We start from the raw sequence: 9572 nt of genomic DNA, 5'->3' as shown, positions 1-9572 counted from the left end.
TCTAACAAAATTAATAAATAGCACTGTCATCATTTGACAATCAAACAAAGGGTTTTCTATCAAGAGCCTTGTAAACATTCCAACAACTTTCCAAGTTAAGCTAAGTTCTACCATTTTGCACGGTTTGACTGGTTTGAGGTTTAAGGATTCAGCCAAGTTGAAAAAGCCACCTCACCAGTCTAGACTTAAACTCCTATATCAGGGTTAAAAACTAGGCTAATCTCATCTCTTTTATCTTTCCCTCTGAACCAATACAATGCTGCAAGTTAACACAAAACATTGACAAGTAATCCCTCTGAGAAGTTTAAATTGAAATCTGCAACAAACAAATTTTTCATCTGCAATTTTCTGAAGAAAGCAGAAATTTGATGCAAGAGTTTGTTTGTCAACAAAGTGCCGTATAAAATCATTGAATAAAAGTAGAACTTAAAATCTTAAATTTTTTCATTTTGAATAATTGGTGCAAAAAAGTGAAACATAGAAAAGTTTCATTTTTTATTGGTTTATATATAATAATTGAGATAGGGAATTTGGAAAACTTTCTATGTTTGGTTCACCCATGATGAATCTCTCATCACACTAGAGTGTGACGTGAAAGGATACTAGCTTAACAATAGTAGCGCGACGGATCATCAGTGGCAGGCTAGTTACCTAACAGTTACCTAGAGACAAGATAATTTATCACATTTTATTGGCTGAGGGAAAGTAATGTATGTGGAATAATTTGTTATTCAATAGGCCGTCGTGTTTTCCAAAACAACTATGGGAATCAAAACTATAAAGTGCACTTACAAACATCAATATGTCAGATCTAACAAAATTAATAACGGCATTGTGCATTGTCATCACTGACAATAAAATAAAGGATTTTCTGTCAAGAGCCTTGTAAACATTCCAACAACTTCCATCGGAATGATCTGTCACGGCTAAGTCTACCATTTTAGCGCGGTCAGAGGAATGAGTGGAGAACACTTGCAGAACGTCCGCGCGAGTGAAAAACTTTAATCTGTCACAGTCTGTCAATCATTTTCTCAAGCGAAGAGAACACGAAGCGATTCTAGCTTTACAAGTGCCGCGAATCATCAGTGGATGGATGTATTCAATTATTATTATCCCTTTCATTCCAATAATTTTTGCAAAAAAAAAGGAAAAATAGAAAAGTTGTATTTTTTATTGACTCTTTTTACATACTGAATTTGAAAGATCTTCTATGTGGCGTTTTTTTGCAAACTTCAAAAAACTGAATTTTGTCCCGCTTTTGTGGGACTTTAGCTTGAGTGCCTGCGTATAGGCATAGGGTACAAAGTCCAAACATAGTAAGAAACATATCGAAAAGTTGGTCATAGACATTTTGAATTTTTTCTTTACTTTTGAAACATTGAAACAATCTACTGGCCACGGCCTAAAAGTCAAAATATGCTTTTCCTGTAATTTCTGTATGAAGGGTTAGGTCTATACTGAGTGGAGGATAGTATATACTATTTATTTTCATTTCTGAAACTTTTCCAAAAAAAATGGTCTTAAAAAAGGGTAATCGTTGTTTAAACAAGTGATACTTTAAAGGACCTACCTGGTAATGCATTTAACACATATATAATTGATATCTACGCGAGCATGATCGTTAAACAATCATTCAGAGCACAAATAGTGACGATCTATTAAAATTAGTCGTTTGTTTCTTATATAAAAAGGTTTAGAAACCAAAATTTCATACTCTTTCATATTCTTTCATATTCAAGACTTTGTGAGCAAAAAAATATCAATCTCATCAAAAAATTGAATAATTTGGCTAAGAACATTGATGTATGCTTATTAATAGTGATTCTTATAGATAAAGATGCGTTTTTTGAGCTGAAAAATTCTTTTTTTACAAAATCTTGCTTGAGCCATCTTTTACCTACTTTCATGCAAAAAATCAGAAAAAATTAATGATCCAATTTTTCACCAAGTCTAAAAAACCTGATTTTTAGCCATTTTTTGGCCGAAATTTGGACAACCATTTTGCACCTTTGTACCAAAAATCAAAAGATTCCTATAATTCAATCTCGAGAAAAGTTGGTAACAGACAAACGGACGGACGGACGAACGGTTTATTTATAGGACCTCCACCCCACCGGGGTAGGTCTAAAAATGTCTCTCTATAACCAGACGATGTCAATCGAATGAATCAAATGCCGAATCAATTGAATGCAATCGAACACAATCGAATAATTGCAATTCGATTGTCAAACGCATCGAATCGCAATCGAATATTACCCAGGATTTGCCGTTCGATTGTAATGATTATGTTCCATTGTATGTTCCATGATTCAATTGTATTCAATTTTATTCACTCTCGTATCGTACTTACGCGCCCTGCCGTCCTCACTAAAAAAGCTCTAAAGGATGATCAAATTTAATTCAATCGCGATCAAACTTATCGAACATAATCGTAATCAAACATAATCAAAGGTAAGTTACAATCAATCGAACCAATCGAACGTTATTCGAATGCAATTGAACACAATCAAATATTACCCAAGAATCGGCCGTTCGATCTCATTCGATTGCGTTTGACAATCGAATCGCAATCATTCGATCTCATTCAATTACGTTCGATTGGTTCGATTGCGATTTTCGTTTGAAGTTGTTCGATTGACACCGTCTGGCTATACCAGGCGTAGTTAATCGATATAATCGATAATCTTGAGTAATCGATAAATAATGGATAAGTAATCGATGGATTACATATCGATTAAATTAAGTATCGATTCTCAGGTGAGTTAAGGCAAGTCTCAAGTATATTTTGCGTGACGCGCACCGCTTCCCATTGTTCCTTACTTTCGTATATAGCTCAAAAGAAGCGTATTAACGAGAGGATTTCGGAAAGTGCTGGGCCGAAAATTTAAATTAAGCCAAGCTCAAGATATCGGCCAAAAACTGATTTTGACGTTATGAAATACGTCGAAAAAACACGTCAAAAAGACAAGTTAAATGACGTCGTTTTTTAAAACAGCGATAACTTCAATTCCATTACTACAAGTAACACCAAATTTTGATTGGAGACGTTGATTGTTGAATTTTTTGATGACGTCATCATTATTTGACGTATTTTAGTTTTTACCGACAGTAAATGACGTCATCTAAAAAATTTAAAAATTTCTCAACAAATATTTTAGAATCGTTAATCTACGCCTCCAGTCAACATTTGGTGTTGATTGCATTAATAGACTTGATGTTATCGCTGTTTTCTATAATGACGTCATTTGAATCTTACTTATGACGTGTTTTTTCGATGTATTTCATAACGTCTAAATCAGTTTTTGGCCGATATCTTGAGATTGGCTTAATTTAAATTTTCGGCCCAGCACTTTCCGAAATCCTCTCGTTAATACGCTTCTTTTGAGCTATATACGAAAGTTAAGGAACAATGGGAAGCGGTGCGCGTCACGCAAAATATGCTTGAAACTTGCCTTAACTCACCTGAGTTAAAAATTGATCGGCTATCGATCACAGCTTTTGATCGATTACATAAGTAATCGATGATTGTTAACAATCGATACATGATTGATAAGTAATCGATAGGTTGTATGTAGTCGATATGCAGTGCGTCACAAACAGCCATATCAACAAAACTCAACATTCTCACAAAAGTTGTCTTTTTGATTTCCCAAACATTCCTCTAAAGCGTTCACTTCCACAATAATTTATGTAATTGCAATTTCGGTCAGTACACAGTCGGCTTCAACATATACACATGTTTTTATTTACGTGATCGAAGTGCCTACTAAAACAATCCGGGGGTAAGTGGCGAAGCAATACAGCAGATTATTCGTAAAGTAAAGAAATATCTTTTGGCATTGACAATCAAATATAATATATTATATTATATTTCCTTAATTCAAAAATCAAAAATTTATTTTTCATTTGCGAAAAATAAAAAATAATGAATTAATATTACATACTAAGACGCCCCCGTCTTTTACTCTAGTTTAATTTCCGATCTCGGAACGTGCAAAACGCCCGTCCGCCCAATATCCACCTAATCAGCTTAAATTCACTTAATTGTCCTTTGACTTTCAAAAAATAGTATTTAAAAATTATGAATTTATAATGCATAAATTAATTTGCGAGGTATTCTATTCGCCGTGCGACTGCGAGCGCACTTTTTGTAGACTAGTCGGTATACTTTCTTTTACTCGTGGGATTGATGGTAACTGTTCATCTTCGTTATTTTTAAAATGAAGTGCACAACTGAAAAAAAATGAAACTTCAGAAAGTTGCGTATTTCCAGTGAGTAAACAATCCCGACAATTAACAAAATTGATGATGATTTTTTTTCGGTCAGGCAAATGTCTCGTATTGGGGGTTCTAGTCTTGGCCCCCCTAAGCCTACGTGTGAGATTGAAGCGTTTGGGTAAACGAGACAAAACTCCAAAAAAGCTGTTGTTTTGAAGTGCTTCTGTGCGATCGAAATATCGCTGTTTGTGACGCACTGATATGTGATCGATAAGTAATCGATAGCTTGGAAATAATTGATCGCTGATCGATACTCAAGATTTTTTGAAGGTCTGATTACCTATCGATTCTATCGGTTAATCGATATCTAATCCATCGATTACTTATCGATTATTTATCGATTACTCAAGATTATCGATTATATCGATTAACTACCCCTGGGCTATAAGATCACCTTTTCAGAGCAAAAATCAGCCCCTCTATTATAAAGGGTCAGGTTTTCAGAGGTCCTGTCCACACATACCCTCATCTGCCAACCCTACTGTACTCATCATCATCCTTCGACCGTTAGGTCGGAAATACCGAGTATCTCTCTTTCCACAGCTCACGGTCTGACATAACTGTTTTCAGTTCTTCTAACTCGAGCCCTGTTTCCCGCCTCAAATTGTTGAGGAAAGTTCGCTTCCTTGAGCGTCTAGGACCAGTAGGGCACCACAATAAGATATCTGAAATGATTTCAGATTTTGCTCTGAAACAATGGCCGGAGAAAGTTAGCCTCCTGGAAAAAAGAACAGAAGAGATTCTAGGGAGACCTTGGTAGATTTGGGCGAGGTTGGGATGATCTCTCCAATCAAGATTTTGAACCCTTTTTTAGGAGATTGGTATAACACCCATCAAGACTTTTCTCCATAGATTTTGTCATGGTCCAGGTTTCAGAACCATAAAGAAGAATGGGCTCCACAAGACACTTGAAAATTTTCAGCTTGAGGTTATTGTCAAGATCACATTGCCAGATTTTGTTGAGCTTATTACAAGCTTTCCACGCAAGTGCTTTCCTGGTTTTAAAGTCGCTATCAGAACTGTTGATAAGAGAGCCTAAGTAGTTGAAATCGATTACTTTTTTAATGTCAACACCTTTCAAAGAAAATAAAGGGAGAAAGTTTTCAGAGGAGCAAAGATATTCTGTTTTTTTCTCGTTACAGTAAAGACCGACCTGACTTGCTGCAGTTTCTAAAGAATGGAGTAGAATTTCGAGATTTTGAATACTTTCTGCAACAAGTGCGAGGTCATCAGCAAAATCCAGATCAGTCACAAACAAGCCAGGGTCACGTGTGCCCTGGGGCGTTTTAATTTGAATTCCCTTTTTGTTAAAAGTATCAACAGAAATTCTTAAAACATAATCCAAAACAACTATAAAAAGAAAAGGAGCAAGAGTGTCTCCTTGAAGAACTCCTGCTTGAATATTAAAAATATCTGTATCCCCATCAGGCGATACAACCTTTGCTTTGGAAGAAGTATACAGTGCTTGAATAGCATTTATAATTTTCTCAGGGATACCACAGAGACCTAGAATTTGAAACATTTTTTCTCGACTGATCGAGTCGAAGGCCTTTTTGAAATCAACAAAACATATAAAAGCATCTTTATTGAGTTTCCTCATTTCTTCCAGAATTCATCTGATAGATAAAATTTGAGAGAGTGTGCTCCTGCCCTTCCGGAAACCGTTTTGGTTTCTCCTAAGGAGGGGGTCAAGAATAGGAACAATACGGTTAAATAAAAGTTTGTTATAAATGTTTGCGGCAATTGGCATCAAGGTGATACCTCTGTAGTTTGAGGCTAAGGTCAGATCACCTTTTTTGGGAACTGGAATGATACCCCCTGTTAACCATGCAGAAGGTGGCACAAAATCGTTAAATGTATGGTTACAAAACTCTAGAAGGAGGTCAAGAAAAATAGGGTCTTTCCATAGAACTGTGGGTATATTGTCTAGACCGGAAGATTTATTGATAGAAAATGATTTTAAAGCTATTTTAAGTTCATCTTTAGTAAAAGACTCTGTTGAAATGTGTAAGAGATCAAAGACTTGGTTCAGAGGAAGTTGGTCAGGTCCGAGAAGTGGGGGATTTCCAAGCAGTGACTTGAAATGAGCAAGCCAATTCTCTTTTCTTTTCTCTGGAGATCCTCCTTTGAGCTGGATCGATGGATGATCCTTGCGCCCTGACAGTTCATTGATTGTCTTCCAAGCAGCTGAGTGTTGATTGGAAAAATGAAGATGTGAAATAGAGTCAATTTTACCTTGAATAAAAGATGCTTCAGCTGTTAAATAAGCATCATCTAAATATTTTTGGGCGTCAGCAAGGCGTTTTGAGGTTCTTCTGGTTGCGCGAGATAGGTGCCTTGCTTTGACTTTATCGTATTCATTGCGTGCTGCGATGACAAGATCATTTTCGGACAGATGTGTTCTTTCAGGGGGGGGGTCAGTACTAAAATGTAAGACATACATGAGTACTAAAAGGATTTTCGCTAATTTTTGACATACCCCCACCTATTTTTCGAAAATGTTATTTTAGTACACATGTACTAAAATTATTTTGAGCAATTTAACATAGATACCACCCATTTTTTGCCCTTTTACGGCTTTAAATTTACCAAAATGGGGTCATTGTTACAAACCTAGTCGAATTTAGTGCATCAATCTGCAAAATAATATAATTTTATTACTAAACTGTGCTGAACTGTACATAAAAATATTTTTAAAAAATATTTAAAAAATTGGAAAAATTCTGAAAGATTTCTGAAAAATTCCTGAGAAAAAATAATCAAATTTTTTCCAAAATTGTAAAAAAATGCTCCATTTTGGCTGATTTTAGAACAAAATACTAAGATTTTTCAAAAATTTCTTTAAGGGACCACCCTTTTTGGTATTTTAGTACACATGGTACTAAAATTATTTTTGAGCTTTTTTGCAGTACCACCACGTCACTAAATGTCATGATGTCTGAGATTTTAGTACCGACCCCCCCCTGGTTCTTTTGGTTTTAACTTTTTTGGGCAAAAGAGAGAGACAGACATGTTCATTTGCGTCTACCAAAGTTTGGTATTTCTCTTCAATATTGTGATCGGGACGAGAGAGGAGGTCAAATCTATTTTTCACTTCAACCGCATAAATAGAGCGAAGATTAGAACTTGTATAAACTTGTTGCCAATCAATAGATTTCAGAGGGTTGGGTTTGCACTTTTTAGAAGATCTCAAACTTAGACAAATGTGTGCAGAAACGACTCTGTGGTCTGAGCCAACAGAAGAAAAAGAAAAATATGACTGAGCATTTCTGACACTGTTTTTCCATTTATTTCGGACAAGGACATAGTCTATTTGGGATTTAGTTCCAGAGGGATGTTGGAAAGTCCAAAGCTTATTAGTATTTTTCATAAAAAGTGTATTTGTAGCAACAAGCTGATGTTGTAACATAAAATCAAAGAGTTTATTACCATTTCTATTTGTCGATTTATGGTATGAAAATTTTACATTATCATTCCCTAACTGGGCATTAAAGTCGCCAGCTAATATAAGAAAGTTATGCGCAGGAATAGAAAGGATAGTTTGAGAAAGAATGGAATAGAAACTATCGACATCAACCTGTTCAGAGACATTAGTTGGACTGTAACAAGCTACAAAGGTTGTTTTAGGGTTGCTATTAAATTCGGCAACAATAATTCGATTTGAAATTTTACGGAGAGATAAAAGATTTTCTGCTGCTCTAGAAGAGAGTAGCATACCAATACCCCCGATTGTTGTTCCCTGGGAATTTTTCCATGCTGAGGCGGTTACAAGCTTGTTTTTACCAAGATTTGAGTGGAGGAATTCAATGTATTTGTGTAGAAATCTATGCTATTGAATACTGAGCACATCGATTTGGAATTTGGAAAAACACAAAAGCTCTTGTTTTCTACTAACAAGAGATAGAGAGCGCACGTTGAAAGTGCTAAAAATGGCTGGATGTTTGCAAACTAGTAGTCTTTGTGTTTTAGGTTTTGTTACAGACTCAATCCTATCACTGTCAACTCTCTCTGGTGAGTTTGGAGAAGACGGTTCATTGGTTTCGCGGGAAACAAGGTTTAAGTTTGAAACTGAGAAAGCAGGGGCTTTAACCCTGGTGCTGTTTAAAGAGTTATTCATGGTATTTCTTTCGATAGCTAAATGTTTCTAATGCTCCGCGCCACTGGATACATCATAGGGAGAATGACAGTAAATACTGTCTAAAGAGGTCAACCACCCCATGAGGCAAAAATAAAACACTGCAAGAAGCCAACCTATGCAGAGTGTGCAGTACCCAACTAACTTGGGCAAAATCCCTTTAGCCTGGAGGCCAAACGGACAGATAGGAGAACCATACTAACGGTTTCTTGTTAAATGCTTCTACCACTATTCACTTTACCTGCAACAAAGTGAGATTTAATGGTTTTCTCCAGGTTTTACAGTAATCCTTCTGTTTTGTGGAACGAAATTTAATGTTAAAACTTGATAAAGTACAGTATTTGCGTGATAAAAAGTGAATTCGCAGTTATATAGTTAAAAAATAAGTTTGTATGTACAGGTTGAAAAATACGGTTACTATTCACAGTCAAAAGTCTTAGTCAAATGAATCTGACTGAACTTTTGAAGATTGGCTCTGCAGGGCAAGGGCGCCAGACTTCCAGAAGGAAGTCATCCTTGGGGAAGACTTAAGTAGTCAACCCGCATACCTACTGTACTACCTCCTCCCCCAACAGTCGAGGATTATGCCCTAAATAAGAGAATACCCAAGTTAGAGGATTACCTTATTTAGGAGATTTTCAGTCTCTTATTTAAGAGAACGTTACCTAAACTAGGAGAATTCTGTACATTTCACAAATTTACTTCAGAGCAGACTATTTGCGCAATATGAAAATAAGATCACGTGAAAGATCACGTTTCCGTGATTCCAATGACCCAAAAACCAAAATAATATACCTTTTCATTCTTTTTCAAACTTCGAAAAACCATAAATAGCCTCATTTGCATGTGTTGACGTAATTTTTAAAATAATGAAGAAACACCCTCGACCTTCAAAACGCGTTTTTTCTCAAACCCCCCTTATTTAGGAGAGACAAGAGCAACTCACTTTCTGTTTGACCCGCGTTTTGACCGCACTTAAACGCGTTTCTTAAATATGGCCCGATTTATATTATTACTTTTCACAAAATTCTCATGATGTAGATCGGCCTTTAGATTGATAGACCCTAACCATCCTAGGTCCACAAAACAAAAGCAGAACTCAACCAAATTTTGCTAGAAGGGAGAAAAAAGAGTGCTGAGTCGATCTATGAAGTTCAAA

This window comes from Clytia hemisphaerica, unplaced genomic scaffold (assembly GCF_902728285.1).
Source record: "Clytia hemisphaerica strain Z4C2 unplaced genomic scaffold, Clytia hemisphaerica genome assembly, whole genome shotgun sequence".
NCBI lineage: Eukaryota > Metazoa > Cnidaria > Hydrozoa > Leptothecata > Clytiidae > Clytia > Clytia hemisphaerica.
This window is presented reverse-complemented; position numbering follows the sequence as displayed.